This window comes from Diceros bicornis, chromosome 6 (genome assembly GCF_020826845.1).
Source record: "Diceros bicornis minor isolate mBicDic1 chromosome 6, mDicBic1.mat.cur, whole genome shotgun sequence".
Lineage (NCBI taxonomy): Eukaryota > Metazoa > Chordata > Mammalia > Perissodactyla > Rhinocerotidae > Diceros > Diceros bicornis.
Window position 1 is genome coordinate 46,896,337 of NC_080745.1, and position 17,386 is coordinate 46,913,722.

The 17,386-nt window shown below is 38.7% G+C and overlaps 1 long non-coding RNA gene across 1 annotated transcript in view; it reads left to right on the forward strand.

Annotated features, from left to right (window-relative positions):
- LOC131407199 (uncharacterized) overlaps window positions 1-17,386 on the forward strand; it is a 173,668-nt gene that overhangs the window by 116,935 nt on the left and 39,347 nt on the right. Inside the window, exon 3 of the long non-coding RNA XR_009220463.1 lies at window positions 15,056-15,165. This is a non-coding gene — a long non-coding RNA (uncharacterized LOC131407199). The remainder of the gene's footprint in view (window positions 1-15,055; window positions 15,166-17,386) is intronic.

Consider the following 17,386-nt stretch of genomic DNA (forward strand, 5'->3'; position numbering starts at 1 on the left):
GGAAGACCACTTGTGTTGTTTATGCTGATCCATTTAAAATAATGTTGTGCATTTTTGTTTCATGTCCCTCAAACTGAAGGGTGCTCCAAATATCTTTTTGTGTGTGTGTGTGATGAAGATTGGCCCTGAGCTAACATCTGTGCCAATCTTCCTCTATTTTGCCTATGGACGCCACCACAGCATGGCTTGACGTGTGGTGTGTAGGTCTGAACCTAGGATCCGAACGCGCGAACCCTGGGACACAGAAGCAGAGTGTGCGAACTTAACCACTACACCACCAGGCCGGCCCCCAAATATCTTTTTTTTTAATTGACAAAATTAACAGCATTGTGCAGTCCTAGTCTACGTGTGACCTTTTACATAGCAACAATCATCCAGTCAGAGGCTGAGTTTCCAGTTTTCCTTCTTACAGACAACTTCCTCTCTTCAAATGGTTTACCTGAAGCCCCGCTTTCTCAAAAGAGGTGGGAGGAGAATCCCCTCCTCTCATGAAAAAGCACAGACACAGTCAGTCACAAGAGGGAAAGGGACATATGCAGCACACTTTATATGGCAGATGGCTGTATTTAAAGGACCTTCCTAAAGAATGTCAAGCTTCTTATCTTTTAGGCTGAAGATGGATAATGGACTAAGTGTTGTGGTACTGGTTTTCACCGCATCTTAGCAAGTCCTTTATTTAGAGCAGAGGAATGCTTTGAAATCTGTAGCTTTGGCTTTGGTTACCAGTGAAAATCAATAAATAGGAAAAATCTCATTTTTAACATGTCAAGAATCTTATTGTACATGGATAAGCTAACCATACTTTTCTATGTTTTGAACTCCCACAGTGTTAAAATAGAATTTTGAGGCTTTTTTGTTTCTTGTGGTTTTTTCACACCCTAGCGATTAATTTTTTTTTTTTGTCTTGGCAACAGTTCAACCACTGCAACCTGCAAAGAATATGAGGGAAATAAGGTAACAGGAGAGCCTGAGTTTTCTCCTGGGTATCTGAAGATAACTTACAGAAGTAACTGTTGAAAAAAATAGAAAAGATAGTTTGGGATCATTTTATTGACAGTGTTTACTGTAAAATCCTAAATATCTTTTAAAATTTCTATTTGAAAATGATTTCAAATTTACAAAAGAGTTACTAGTACAGAAACATACCTATGCACTTTACCAGATTCACTTATTAACATTTTACCCATTTTGCTTTATTTTTGCTCTATCAATAATTATCTACCTACCTACCTATCTATCTAACTACCATTATCATCATTTCATCTATTGATCTCTATCGATGGTAAGTGGAATTCTAAAGATACGCTCCGTCTAGCCCCCAGGCTCCTGTTTCTTGGTCATTCAATCAAACATTAATATGGGTACTGCTGTGAAGAGATTTTGCAGGTGTAATTAAAGTCCCAAGTCAGTTGACTTTAAGATACAAATATTATCCTGGTGGGTCTTATATAATCATGTGAGCCCTTTAAAAATCAAAAGTCAGAGAGATGTGGTAGACGAGGAGATCAGAGAGATTCAAAGTGTGAGGACCGACACACCATTGTGGGTTTGAAGATGGGTCATGTGCAAAGGAATGTGAGTAGCTTTAAAGAGCTGAGAGTTTCTTAGCCAAGGAAATGAGGAGAAATGAGGCCTCAGTCTTACAACGATAATAAACTTAATACACTACCTATCTATAATACTTTTCTTTTTCTGAATCACTTGAGAATAAGTTTTAAATACAATGTCCTCTAGATAATGTCATTAGGTAGCTCTTAAGAATAAGATTACTTTCTTACATAAGAACATAATTATCAACGCAAGAAAATTTATCTTTGATTTAATACTTTTATCAAATCTGTTACACATATTTCAGTTTTTGACCTAATAATTTCGTTGGTACCATTTTTTTAATTCCATTGAGAATCCAGTCTCAGATCAGGTTTTGCATTTAGTTATCATGTCTCTTTTAATCTAGAGTATATTCTAAGCCTTTCCTTGTGTTATGTTAAATTGTTACTTTTGAACACTACAGTCATCTTTTTAAATAAATTGTTTCTCAGGGCGGGCCTGGTGGTGTAGTGGTTAAGTTCACGAGTTCCGCTTTGGCAGCCCGGGGTTTGCAGGTTCGGATCCCAGGCGCGGACCGATGCACCCCCTGTCAAATCATATAAAGTAGAGGAGGATGGGCACGGATGTTAGCCCAGGGCCAATCTTCCTCAGCAAAAAGAGGAGGATTGGCATCGAATGTTAGCTCAGGGCTAATTTTCCTCACAAACACACAAAAAAGTAAATAAAGTGTTCCTCATTTTGGGTTTGTCTGATGTTTCCTCATGATTAGATTCATGTTTTGCATTCCTGGCTAGCATATGATGCTACTTGTAAATAATGCTGTGTACTTTTTAGGGTATTACATCTGAACTTACACAGTGTCAATCTGCCCTACATTGGTGATATTAACTTTGATCATCTGATCAAGATGTGGTCTTTGACAAAGTATAGTTACTAATTTTTCCCTTGCAACTAATAAGCAATCTGTCAGGAGATACTTTAGAATCATGCAAATATTCTGCTCACTACCAAAATTTTCTCCGAAGGTTTAACATCTGTTGATAATGCATATGTGAAATAATAATTACTTTGATGGTTACAAAGGGTTGATTTTCCACCTCTAGCACTCTCTGTATATTTACCAGTCAGCATTGATCATTGTATTGTAAGGAGCAGCCCAAGAAATTTCTCCCTTCTACCCTATTTATTCATTTTGTATCTGTTACCATTGGTACAGACTCATATCTTTCTACCTTTTTTTCTATATTTTATAATTTATTGTGCTTCTTAATTTTGAGGGGTGGGGAGGAGCTGAAATTGTCTGAGATTTGGCCAGTGGGAGCCCCTTTAAGCTGGATGCCATGTCCTTGGGGCACTCACCTATCACTTCTTTGAAGAAGTTCTTTACTCTCCGACATAATAAGATGACCAGATTCATCTTGTGTCTACCCTGACTCAGCCTGGAATCAGCCCTTTCTCCAAGAATGCTTTGGAATCTTAGATATTTTCACTTCAGGAATTATACAAGTTTTTTTTTTTTTTTTAATTGATGTTTTAATAGTTTTCAACATTGTGAAATTTTGGGTTGTACATTTTTGTTTGTCCATCACCATATATATGTCTCCCTTCACCCCTTGTGCCCACCCCCCACCCCCATTGCCCCTGGTAACCACAATACAGTTTTCTCTGTCCATGTGTTGGTTTATATTCCACATATGAGTGAGATCATACAGTGTTTGTCTTTCTCTTTCTGGCTTACTTCACTTAACATAATACCCTCCAGGCCCATCCATGTTGTTGCAAATGGGATGATTTTGTCTTTTTTTATGGCTGAGTAGTATTCCATTGTATATATATACCACATTTTCTTGATCCAATCGTCAGTCATGGGACACTTAGGTTGCTTCCACTTCTTGGTTATAGTGAATAATGCTGCAATGAACATAGGGGTGCATAAGCCTCTTTGGATTGTTGATTTCAGGTTCATTGGATAGATTCCCAGTAGTGGGATGGCTGGATCATAGGGCATCTCTATTTTTAATTCTTTGAGGAATCTCCATACTGTTTTCCATAGAGGCTGCACCAGTTTACAGTCCCACCAGCTGTGTATGAGGGTTACTGTTTCTCCACATCCACTCCAACATTTGTTGTTTTTTGTCTTGGTGATTATAGCCATTCTAATGGGCATGAGGTGATATCTTAGTGTTGTTTTGATTTGCATTTCCCTGATCATTAATGATGTTGAACATCTTTTCATGTGCCTATTGGCCATCTGTATATCTTCTTTGGAGAAGTGTCTGTTCATTTCCTCTGCCCATTTTTTGATCGGGTTGTTTGTTTTTTTGTTGTTCAGTTGTGTGAGTTCTTTATATATTATGGAGATCAACCCCTTGTCAGATGTATGTTTTGCGAATATTCTCTCCCAGCTGGTGGGTTGTCTGTTCATCTTGATTCTGGTTTCGTTTGTCTTGTAGAAGCTCTTTAATCTTACAAAGTCCCACTTGTTTATTTTTTCTTTAGTTTCCCTAGTCTGGGGAGGCATGTCATCCGAAAAGATTCCTTTATGACTAATGTCAAAGAGTGTGTTGCCTATATTTTCTTCTATGAGTTTTATAGTTTCAGGTCTCACCTTCAGGTCTTTGATCCATTTTGAGTTAATTTTTGTGAATGGCGATAGCAGATGGTCCACTTTCATTCTTTTGCATGTGGATGTCCAGTTTTCCCAACACCATTTATTGAAGAGACTTTCCTTTCTCCATTGTATGTTCTTAGCTCCTTTATCGAAAATTAGCTGTTCGTATATGTGTGGTTTTATTTCTGGGCTTTCAATTATGTTCCGTTGATCTGTGTGTCTGTTTTTGTACCAGTACCATGATGTTTTGATTACTATTGCTTTGTACTATGTTTTGAAGTCAGGGATTGTGATGCCTCCTGCTTTGTTCTTTTTTCTTAGGATTGCTCTGGCTATTTGGGGTCTTTTGTTGCCCCATATGAATTTTAGTATTCTTTTTTCTATTTCTGTGAAGAATGTCATTGGGATTCTGATTGGGATTGCATTGAATCTGTAGATTGCTTTAGGTAATGTAGACATTTGAACTATGTTTATTCTTCCAATCCACTTGCATGGGATATCTTTCCATTTCTTTATGTCATCATTGATTTCTTTCAATAATGTCTTGTAGTTCTCATTGTATAGGTCTTTCACCTCCTTGGTAAGATTTATTCCTAGGTATTTTATTCTTTTTGATGCAATTGTAAATGTTACTATCTTTTTGAGCTCTCTTTCTGTTAGTTCGTTATTAACATACAGAAATGCAACTGATTTTTGTAGATTGATTTTGTACCCTGCGACTTTGCTGTAGTTGTTGATTATTTATAATAGTTTTCCAACTGATTCTTTAGGGTTTTCTATATATAAAATCATGTCATCTGCAACTAGTGAGAGTTTCACTTCTTCGTTACCTATTTGCATTCCTTTTATTCCTTTTTCTTGCCTAATTGCTCTGGCCAAACTTCCAGTACTATGTTGAACAGGAGCGGTGAGAGCTCGTTCCTGTTTCACAAGAATGGCTTTCAGTCTTTCCCTGTTGAATATGATGTTGGCTGTGGGTTTGTCATAAATAGCCTTTATTATGTTGAGGTACTTTCCTTCTAATCCCATTTTGTTGAGAGTTTTTATCATAAATGGGTGTTGTATCTTGTCAAATGCCTTCTCTGCATCTATTGAGATGACCATGTGGTTTTTATTCTTTGTTTTGTTGATGTGATGTAGCACGTTGATTGATTTGCAGATGTTGAACCATCCCTGCATCCCTGGTATAAATCCCACTTGATCATGGTGTATGATCTTTTTAATGTATTGCTGTATTCAGTTTGTCAATATTTTGTTGAGGATTTTTGCATCTATGTTCATCAGCAATATTGGCATGTCATTTTCTTTCTTTGTATTGTCTTAGTCTGGCTTTGGTATCAGGGTGATGTTGGCCTCATAGAATGATTTAGGAAATGTTCCATCTTCCTCTATTTTTTGGAATAGTTTGAGAAGGATGGGTATTAAATCTTCTTTGAATGTTTGGTAAAATTCACTGGGGAAGCCATCTGGTCCTGGATTTTTATTTTTTGGGAAGTTTTTGATTACTATTTCAATCTCTTTACATATGATTCGTCTATTCAGATTCTCCATTTCTTCTTGGTTCAGTTTTGGGAGGTTGTATGAGTCTAAGAATTTATCCATTTCTTCTCGATTGTCCAATTTGTTGGCATATAATTCCTCATAGTATTCTCTTATAATCCTCTGTATTTCCGTGGTATCCGTTGTAATTTCTCCTCTTTCATTTCTAACTTTATTTACTTGAGCCTGTTATCTTTTTTTCTTAGTAAGCCTGGCTAAGGGTTTGTAGATTTTGTTTATCTTCTCAAAGAACAAACTCTTTGTTTCATTAATCCTTTCTACTGTTTTTTCGGTCTCAATTTCATTTATTTCTGCTCTGATTTTTATTATTTCTCTCCTTCTGCTGACTTTGGGCTTTGTTTGTTCTTCTTTTTCTAGTTCTGTTAGGTGTAATTTAAGGTTGCTTATTTGGGCTTTTTCTTGTTTGTTAAGGTGGACTTGTATCGCTATTAGTTTCCCTCTCAGGACTGCTTTTGCTGCATCCCATATGGTTTCGCATGGCATATTTTCATTTTCATTTGTTTCCAGATAGTTTTTGATTTCTCCTTTAATTTCATCAATGATCCATTGGTTGTTCAGTAGCATGTTGTTTAATCTCCACATTTTTGTCACTTTCCCAGTTTTTTTTTTCGTGGTTCATTTGCAGTTTCATATCATTATGGTCTGAAAAGATGCTTGTTATGATTTCAATCTTCTTAAATTTATTGAGGCTTGCTTTGTTTCCCAACATATAGTCTATCCTTGAGAATGTTCCATGAACACTTGAGAAGAATGTGTAGTCAGCTGTTTTTGGATGGAGTGCTCTGTATATGTCTACTAGGTCCATCTCCCCCAGTTTTTTGTTTAATTCTACTATTTCTTTATTGACTTTTTGTCTGGATGATCTATCCATTGATGTAAGTGGGGTATTAAGATCCCCTACTATTATTGTGTTGCTGTTAATGTCTCCTTTTAGGTTTGTTTATCGTTGCTTTATGTACATTGGTGCTCCTATGTTGGGTGCATATATATTTATAAGTGATATGTCTTCTTGTTGGAGTCCCTTTTATCATTATGTATTTCCCTTCTTTGTCTCTCTTAACCTGTTTTATCTTGAAGTCTACTTTGTCTGATGTAAGTATGGCAACACCTGCTTTCTTTTGTTTGCCATTAGCTTGGAGTATTGTCTTCCATCCTTTCACTCTGAGCCTGTGCTTGTCTTTAGTGCTGAGATGTGTTTCCTGGAGGCAGCATATTGTTGAATCTTGCTTTTTAATCCATCCTGCCACTCTGTATCTTTTGACTGGAGAGGTCAATCCATTTACATTTAGGGTAATTATTGATATATGAGGGCTTAATTTTTCTGTTTTGTCACTTATTTTCCAGTTCTTTTGCATTTCCTTTGTTTCTTGCCCCATTTGTTTTGGACTGCCAATTCAGTTTAGTTGTTCTGTCTTATGACTCTTCTAGTTTCCTCTTTGTTTGTCATATGTGATTTTGTTTTGATTATTTGTTTAGTGGTTACCTTGAGGTTTGGGTAAAAAATATTGTGTATGAGATTGTCCATTATCTGATGGCCTCCTATTTCCTTATACTAAGTCAATTCAATCACTTTCCTCTTCCCCTTCTGAGTCGTTCTTGTTATACCTTATTCTATCTTGTGTTGTGGATGTGTGTTTACAGTGATGAGGTTAAATTTATTTTTGGTGAATTCCTTCCTTTGATCTTTGATTTTGGTGTTTATGTGGTTGCTAACCTATTCCGGTAAAGATCTACTATTTTTCTGAGTTTGTCTACCTATTTTTCTCCTTGCTCCAAGCTTTGCATTCCCTTTCTCTTCTTTTTTTCAGGCCTGAGGGCTTTCATGAGTATTTCTTGTAGTGGGGCTCTTGTGGCCATGAACTCTCTTAGCTTTTGTTTATCTGGGAAAGTTACTATTTCTCCATCATATTTGAAGGATATTTTTGCTGGATAGAGTATTCTTGGCTGAAAGATTTTGTCTTTCAGTATTTTGAATATATCATTCCAGTCTCTCCTAGCCTGTAAAGTTTCTGTTGAGAAATCCGCTGAGAGCCTGATGGGGGTTCCTTTGTACGTTATTTTTTGTTTTTGTCTAGCTGCCCTTAATATTGTTTCTTTGTCATTGACTTTGGCCAGCCTTACCACTAGGTGTCATGGAGTGGGCCTTTGCCTGTTGACGTATTTAGGTGATCTGTTGGCTTCGCTTACTGGTATTTCCTGCTCCTTCCCCAGATTTGGGAAATTTTCAGCTATTATTTTGTGGAATAGGCTCTCTGTTCCTCTTTCCCTCTCTTCTCCCTCAGGAATACCTATAATTCTTATGTTCCATTTCCTAATAGAGTCAGATATTTCTCAGAGACTTTCTTCATTTCTTTTTAGTCTTAGTTCTCTCTCCTCTTCCATCTGGAGCATATCTGTATTCCTATCCTCTATAATGCTAATTAGTTCCTCTATATTGTCAGCTCTGTTCTTTAAAGATTCCAGATTCTCCTTTATCTCCTCCATTGTGTTCTTCATCTCCATCAGTACTGATTGGTTTTTCTTTATGATTTCAATCTGTTTTGTGAAGAAACTCCTAATCTCATTGAATTGTTTGTCTGTGTTGTCTTGTATTTCGTTGAGTGTTTTTATGATAGCTATTTTGAAATCTCTGTTGTTTAGGTTATGGATTTCTGTGTCTTCAGGGTTGGTTTCTGGGTGCCTGTCATTTTCCTTCTGGTCTGGTGATTTCATGTATCTGCATTGTGGTTCCTGTATTGGCTTTGATTTTCCTCATCCTGGAAATATCTGGCTGCAATTTCCACCTGCCACCACTTGTGGGGGTAAAGGGCTGTGTAATCTGAGCCCCCGTGCTCTGCCGCAGCTGTTTGCTGCGATCTGCCAGTCGCTTGGTCTGGTCTGGTCGGCTGAGCTGCAGGGTGTTATGAGAGGTTCGGGGATTCGATCGGAGACGTAAAAGACACTTTCCACTCCAAACAAATGGACCGAAGGTATATTTTATTATATAGAGGATAGTAAAGGTGACAGTCTGCAAACAGATCTAAATAGGTCAAATATTAAGAGGGAAAAAACATCAGCCCGACTGGAAAGGGAAAACACCCACATCGGCTGAAGAGAAATGACACAAATCAACCAGAAAGAGAAACACCAGGTTGACCGAAAAGAGAACACATCAAATCAATTACTTCACATCAAATCAATTACTTCACATCAAATCAGTTACTCACAACATCCACGCCCCACTGCCGGGAGAGTCCTGTCAATCGACGCGGCTGGGCAAGGATCACACGTCCTGGGCAAGGTGTCCCTTCCACAGGTGGAACTCTCACTAGGGCTCAGTTTCCAGCAGTTTTTATACCATCAGTAATTTTCAGAGTAAGCAATTACAGAGTTTGCAGAGCAAGCATTTAGTGTTTCCATGCACAAAATGGTTATCAGTGGCGTACGTGCACTGAGCCCCCTGGCTAACGTCCCAGCCCAGTAGTTGTGTACGTGCATTGTTCTCTTTGGTTATCGTCCCAGCCCGGCATAGATGGCCAGTCCATCCCGTGCTACGACGCTCCAAGAGCCTTGAAATGTTACAACCTGCAACTCCCTCTGTGAGAGAAGGGCCGGTTCCCACCACGCAGAAAGCAGCTTTGTATTTCTTTTTGTGCTGGTGGCTGTAGGTCAATGGAGCGGCCAAACATGGCTGTACTCATGTCAAGACATATTCGGCCGTGGCCGTCTCCATTAACCATAAGACACCATATGCACAGACAATGAACTTCGTACACAAGTACATAAGGCACATCCAAGAATCCAAAATCCAATGACTACAATAATTATAAAACTATCTCGCAATAAAGGACCCAAACCCCAAGGTAACCAATCAAATAACCCCTTAGAATATGAAATATTATTAACTTGATTTTGCAAATCATGCACAGCATCAAAGATAACATTAGATAAGGTAACACTTAGGCCTAACAAATTAGCTTGTAGAAGTCTAGACCAGCTCCCATCATGGAGGGTAGCAGAAGGCAGGGCAATAGAGAAATTATCTTATATTGAGAAGTTGCTTGATGTTTCTGAGATCAAACTTCTCGGCCATTCGTAGTCCAGGTTATAGGCCCCACTGGTGTAGAGCAGTTGGTCTAACAGTGCAGGGTCAAAGGTTGTCCTACAGAGGCAACTAATGCCTCTGTGTGTAGGTCTGCAGCAGACATGGAGGTGCAGCACAGCATAGCGAACACAGCAGGAGTATCTATTCACGCAAAGAAACAGAATTTTTAGGAACATGATATAACTGTTCATTTCCTGGATACATAACTATGAGTGTTGCAGTGGGCCCTTGGGCCACTACTTCTGCAGCACGGGGAGCTGCATTGGGTGGATGTGTCACCCACACTTTTGCTCCAGGTTTCCATCCATCTGTAGACCCAAATCCTTGCATTCCTCTTTTAGTTAATTTACTTGGAGGTTGTCCTTGTGACACATTTGGAGTCAAGAGGGGAAGCACCAATAATTGTCCCACTCGTTCTCCAGACTCTACAGTTAGTACTGTGTCACTACCATTATATAATATAAATTTTATTTCTCCTTGGTAATCTGGATCAATAACTCCTCCCAGTACATCAATAGCTTTTGCTGCCAGTCCAGAGCGTCCTTTTAACAAACCAAAGGTATTTTTGGGAAATTGTACCCCTATCCCAGTAGGGACTATAGACTGCTTCTTAGGGGGCAATTGAATAGAATGAACAGTAGATAAATCCAATCCAGCCTCTTCGGCCGTGGCACGAAAAGGCGGTTTAGCAGACTGAGTCAGGGGCCAATAGGTTAAGGTCATAAGCTCATGGGTGGCGGCTGCCACTTCTGTAATCTTTGCTGGTAACAACCTTGACAGAGGAGTCTCATTAGGGCCTAGTGGCCTGTTATTGAACATATTTAGAGCAGTACTTAGATGGTTGTGCCACCCCTTTAATGAGCCATGACCAAGTTTCCTCAATTGTTGTTTAAGCAATCCATTCATTCGTTCTATGAGGCCTGCAGCTTGGGGGTAATAAGGTATATGATAAATCCATTCTATATAATTTTCCTTGGTATAGGTTTGAATCAACTTACCTGTAAAGTGGGAACCGTTGTCACTCTGAATTTGTCTTGGTGTTCCATAATATAACTTAATTGTATCTAATAATTTTATGGCACTCTGTTGAGTGGCCACTTTAGCTGGTATAGCCAATAAATAACCAGAATATGTATCAACAGCAGTGCAGGCATAAGTATAGCCACAAGAATTTGGCAATGGTCCAATAAAATCTATTTGCCAGGTATGGGCGGGAAATAATCCCTTTTGGATATGACCTTGGTAGGGGTGTGGGACTCCCCATTTATTTAACTGTTGGCATAACTGACATTGTTTTACTGCAGTGGCAATATCATCATGGGTGACAAGGATTCCCCTTTGTTGTGCCCACCTGTATGAAGTTTGTTCTCCCAAGTGTCCACTATTTTCGTGGACCTATTGTGCTAAGCCTGGGTTGTGCGTTGCATGACTTTGCACCAGCTGATCAGCATAAGAGTTATACTTCTGTTCTGTAGAAATTAAAGAACTGTGAGCATCAACATGAAATACAGTAACAATTGTATTTTGGCATCATAATCATATGTCTTTTTGTAATTTCTTTTTTAAGTTAAAAAAACTTTAATTTTGGCAGAAGTTTATCAAAAATATCAAAAGATTTTAAAACACTTGGTCAAATAGGAAACAATGCCTAGTTATTTATTTAATCAAGTTGACAACAGAAACAGTTAAAGGCAAACAGAGAGTTAAAACAGTCAAAAAACAAAAACAAAAACCTTAAGGGAGAGACTTCAGTCCTTTTGAACATAGGAAATTATTTTAACAAAACATAGGTGTTTTGTCTTTTACATAGACTTACTCAAAAGAACACCTTTTAATCTCTATATAAAGAGCAGACTAAAAGTTTAAGAAAATTACCTTTATAAGAGAGAAAGCCAAATTTTAATTTTTTATCAGCTTACTTTAGCCAACTTGATCATGTGCAAAACTCCTCAGGGCTTTACTTTTACAAACCTTCTGTCACTTATTTTTTACATTTAGAATTTGTCCTACGCCTTTTTTCTTTTCTTAGTACTTTAGGACAAATTTATTTTTCTTAACAAAACAAACATAAATATCTCTATTCTTTATACCTTCTTTATGGACAATATACCTTTTGCTTTTTTTTTGTATACAGACTTTCCAGAAATGTGTACTTTCTCATAGAAAATTCCTCAACATGCACATAACATGTTTATCAATAAATGTAAGCATCTTTCAGTTTTTCTGAGATAAGAAACCAAAGGCAGACAAATCTATGCTTAGTAACCAATTTTTAATGTTTTATCTTATGTGGGAATGACCAGAGACTCAATAAATTTTTATCAACTTAATTTAGCAAAACTCTAAAGCTTCAAGTTACCAAAAAGATTTTGGAAGCTGTTTTTGAAATAACTTTGTCTTTTAGAAGTCTCTGTGTATTAATTAAAGATTGTATTTCATCGTGAGAGGTTTTGAATCCTCTCTTTTAAGAGTGACCCTTAAGGTGAACTCATCTGAAACAGATTCTCCAGAATAGCCATCCCAATTTCAAATTACTTCAAAAGTTTACTTATTTTCACTTGCTTAATTTCAGATCAGAAATTCCGGGGGAGTTGAAGCGGGGAAGCTCAGCAAGAGAGGGGAGGGGAGCAGCAGATTCAGCTTAGGCTGCTGGCATGTTTAATTGCTTCATTATTTTCTCTTAAAGAGGCAATACAGTATTCCTGATTTTATTTAGAAACCTCAAAAGATTAAAATAAGCTTCCCACTAGTGGTTTAACATTTTAGCTGGCTTTTTCTAATTGCATAAGCAAATACATCAGTTTTGGTAAATTGAAATTGCCCCATTTTGGCCACTTTTCCTCTCTGGAGTCTATGGAATATTGTGGCAATGTGGTGCTACAATAAAAAACCTATCTTCTTGGATATGGGCTCCTAGCTGAATGTAGCCCATTTAGCCAAGAGGTGGCCCAGAGGGCTCTCCTTGGGGACAGATGGAACATCCCCCCTTCAAAATTACAAACATACAGAACAGACAGTTAAATGGGATCCCAAACAGAACAGATAGATGCATCTAACAGATTCCGGGTAAAAGTCCTACAATTATTCCCACTCCAGTAGGGATAGCCCTGCCTCTTAAAGAGACAGGACTCCAGATGGAGGGGAAGGGAGTTGTTGGTGTAAGCAAAAACAAACAAATAGGCAAACAAACAAATAATTCTAGAGCCTGTTTCCCTGTCATAAGAAAAATGTGCCCAGGGTCAGCGGTGCCAGGTCAGATGGAAAGCACTGGGAGCAGTCCCTAGGGCAAATCACCTAGGCAGCTGCTGGACTGTTTCCCAGGACATCCCACCCAGCCCAGGCCCACCGAGCCATGGACAAAGAGCCTCCCGGCTGGCTCGCCAAATTATTATTGGATACTCATTTAGGCTCACTATTTGTCACTTAAGAGGGGCCAAATAAAACTAGAATGCCAGGCTCACGGCAAGGAAAGAGTTTATTTTGGGTGACATCAGCCGGGACTGTAAATTTGAAACTTCTTTTTTCAAGAGTACATTCTCCCTTGTATTTTATCCCTATCGTCCATAGCCCGACGATAAGCAGTCAATAAACATTAACCTCGCCGTGCCAGAAAAGAAACATTATCTCTTTTTTCCTGCTGTCTGCAAAGTTTTGGTCACATCCAATGATTCATATCTTGCAGACGAACATCCCAAGTTTCACATAATCCTGACCTGTGAGCCCACTCCCCAGCCAGAGTGCAAGAGGGAGGGTCCTCCCATCCTGGAATTTCTTCCACCTTGGCTTCAGTTAACTTTTGTTTGAATAGGAAAGGCATCTCCTTAATCGAATCCTGCTCACAGCGCCAATTATGTTATGAGAGGTTCGGGGATTCGATCGGAGACGTAAAAGACACTTTCCACTCCAAACAAATGGACCGAAGGTATATTTTATTATATAGAGGATAGTAAAGGTGACAGTCTGCAAACAGATCTAAATAGGTCAAATATTAAGAGGGAAAAAACATCAGCCCGACTGGAAAGGGAAAACACCCACATCGGCTGAAGAGAAATGACACAAATCAACCAGAAAGAGAAACACCAGGTTGACCGAAAAGAGAACACATCAAATCAATTACTTCACATCAAATCAATTACTTCACATCAAATCAGTTACTCACAACATCCACGCCCCACTGCCGGGAGAGTCCTGTCAATCGACGCGGCTGGGCAAGGATCACACGTCCTGGGCAAGGTGTCCCTTCCACAGGTGGAACTCTCACTAGGGCTCAGTTTCCAGCAGTTTTTATACCATCAGTAATTTTCAGAGTAAGCAATTACAGAGTTTGCAGAGCAAGCATTTAGTGTTTCCATGCACAAAATGGTTATCAGTGGCGTACGTGCACTGAGCCCCCGGCTAACGTCCCAGCCCAGTAGTTGTGTACGTGCATTGTTCTCTTTGGTTATCGTCCCAGCCCGGCATAGATGGCCAGTCCATCCCGTGCTACGACGCTCCAAGAGCCTTGAAATGTTACAACCTGCAACTCCCTCTGTGAGAGAAGGGCCGGTTCCCACCACGCAGAAAGCAGCTTTGTATTTCTTTTTGTGCTGGTGGCTGTAGGTCAATGGAGCGGCCAAACATGGCTGTACTCATGTCAAGACACAGGGTCCGATTTGCGGGGGTGGGGGGGTTCTCTCTTTTGCCCGCTGGGTCCCTGGCATGGGGGGCTTCTCTTTCGCCCCTCATTATCCACTCTCTGGGGTGCTCAGATGTTGATGGTACCCCATAGCAGTTCTGAGTCCTCTGTGTGGGAGTTTCCCACTGGCTGAGAGAGCCCGAAGAGCTACGGTTTCCCCACAGGGGGCTGCCCCTCCCCCCTCTCTGGGAGCCACCTGGACTGAGATCACTGATCTGATGGGGAGGGAGAAGAGTTCTCCCAACCTCTCCCCACTTCCTCCGGGGCCCAGCATGTTCCACTCTTAGATGTGCGGCAGTGTGGATCTTTCCGATCTTGCTTTTCACTGTCTGGGATTCTGTTGTTGGTCTGTGACTGTTCCTTTTGTTGTATCTTATCAGGGGAAGAGTTTACAGGAAAGCTCACTCCACCATGACGCTGACGTCACTCCTACAAGTGAAGTTTTGCTGGAAGAAGATTAGTCTTGAAGTAAAGTTTGAATTAGAATGCATTGTGGATGGACTAGGAAGACAGGTTATGAGACTAAAAACCTTTAAAGTTGATTAAATTATTATTGTTTTTTTCTTTCCTGTAGATCTTGGTAAAATGCTGGGATGAATTTTATTTCAGAAGATCTGAACAGACTACTCCTTTCTTCCTCTCTTCCATTTCATCAGAGGAAGAGCACTTCATAGCTTTACTCTGGTAATTTCTTACAAAAATTTAGCATCTGTACATATCTTTGACATCTCTGTTTAGCTATACATATAGTCAAATACAGATTTAAAAACACATCTTTCTGAATAATTATAGAGTTAGCAGTTTGCAGAGAAGAGCTTGTTGAAGGCAGTACGTTCTCACTAAATCAGAGGTGAAAAGGCAATAAAAGTTTGCATGCTACAAACCAGCAAAGAGCACTGACTGATGGATATAGATTTATAATCCTGTGTCCTAGAAACTGAGACATGATTTCATATGGAAGTGTCAGTGTTCAGTGGGCAATATCGAAAAATTTTACCCTATGAATTTTTGAGGAAAGCAAATAGGATTTGAGGAGTTGCCTATATTTAGAAATCAGACCTTGAGGCTGGATTAGAGGCAAATTGGTACCATTTTAGGCCACCTTATGCTTTTGATAACTAATGTGAAGTTCTTGTCTTTATCTCATGGTCATACTTATAATATGATGCCTATTTCCACACTCTTATGACCTTTCTCGCTGTTGGAAGGAAGGCTAACACAAACTGTATGTTGTAAATATCACTTAGTATTGATTCTTGAGTCTAGAAGGTACTGGAGAAGAATAAGTTGAGGGCTAATTCATGATCATGAGAGGAGTTATTATATAGAGAGATGGTGGACCTTCTGAGCATCATTTCCACTAAGCAGAATAATCTTGGATTAGGATTAGATGTAAAAGCAGACATGAAGTTATCTTCTCAAAAGCTGATGAGGATGTAGAGAACTGAATTTTGTATCATGATTGTAGCCTTAGAAGTGAAGGATAGGAAGACTATCCTCTACCCACTCTGAATCTTTTCTGTCTGGGCTACAAATTAAATTGACATGAGACCGAATAGCAGAAGAAAATCAAACAAAGCTTTATAACATGTATACATGGGAGAAACCAGGGAAACTGAGTTTCTCAACAAATGGCAGAGATTTTCTCCTTAAATAGCCTATTCAGGTAGACAAAGGAGGATGTTGGGGGTAGGGAGAGTCAGCTATGGGAAATTACCAGAAATCACAGTAAACAAGAATATGCAGATTTAATTCCTTGCCTTCTGCACTGGTAAGAGTTTTTAGAGATAAGGTCATCTCCCCTTCTTCCTGGTACAGAGAGGAAGATACCTTTACAAATGGAGATTTCCCTTAAACAGACTTTGATAAGAATGGGCTTAGCAAGGACCCTCCCAGTCTATCACTTTTAGGCAGTTTGGGGGAAGGTCAGAGAAAATAATCAAGGTAAAGAGACATATTTTGAGGTGGCCAGTTTTGATCTCCCACAGAAGCTACATGTGAAAAATAGAATATTAATAGTTTTTGTTACTAAATGATTTAACCATGTACAGACACAGCATAAAACATACTAATTTATATTCAACCATTTAATTCTTAACCTTATGAGGTAGGTACTATTATTATCCCTACCTTACAGAAAAGGAAACAGACACAGAATGGTTAAGTAACTTGCTCAACTTCCCACAGCTTGAGGGTTGGAGTTAAAATTGGAACTCAGAAAGTCTGACTTCGAACTACTCCATCATCTTAACTTATTAAAATCACACACATATTTTGAACAGTGGCTCCCCCGTGATTGATCTTGGGACTCTAAGTCAAGGATTAAAGACTCAAAATTTAAAATGGGTGTAAGTATCTAAGAAAATGGAAAAAAGAAATGATAGTTTATGAAAGAATACTGACAGCTATAGACAGATTGCTTGTCATTCAGTTGTAGCTGGAAAGAAATCAGACAACATATTTAGGTGCACAGAAGGAAAATTCAGATAAAAGATTGCTGTCTTTCCTAATTAGTGATAAATTATTTAATATACAAAATATAAAAATAGAACCAAAATTAATGGTGACTGTTAGGAGGAGGATCCAATTATCAAGTGATTTTTATAGAATTATGGGTTTGGAATCTGAAACATAATACATGGTGTGATAGAAACTACAGTGTGTGAATGTTTAAAAAACCAGGGCAGACACTTTTCCCTGAAATAAAGAAAATCAGCATGAAAATGAATCTTAATATCTGAACTTGGAAGATGACTTTCTCTTAAAAAACAAGAATGTGTGGACCCCCCAAAATAGCAAATAACTCAAACTTTAGAAAATGATTTTTTCATATCTTTGTTTAAAAAAACACAAGCAAACAAAACTCAAAACTGAGTTCATAGGCAAATCTAAATTATGGGTAACA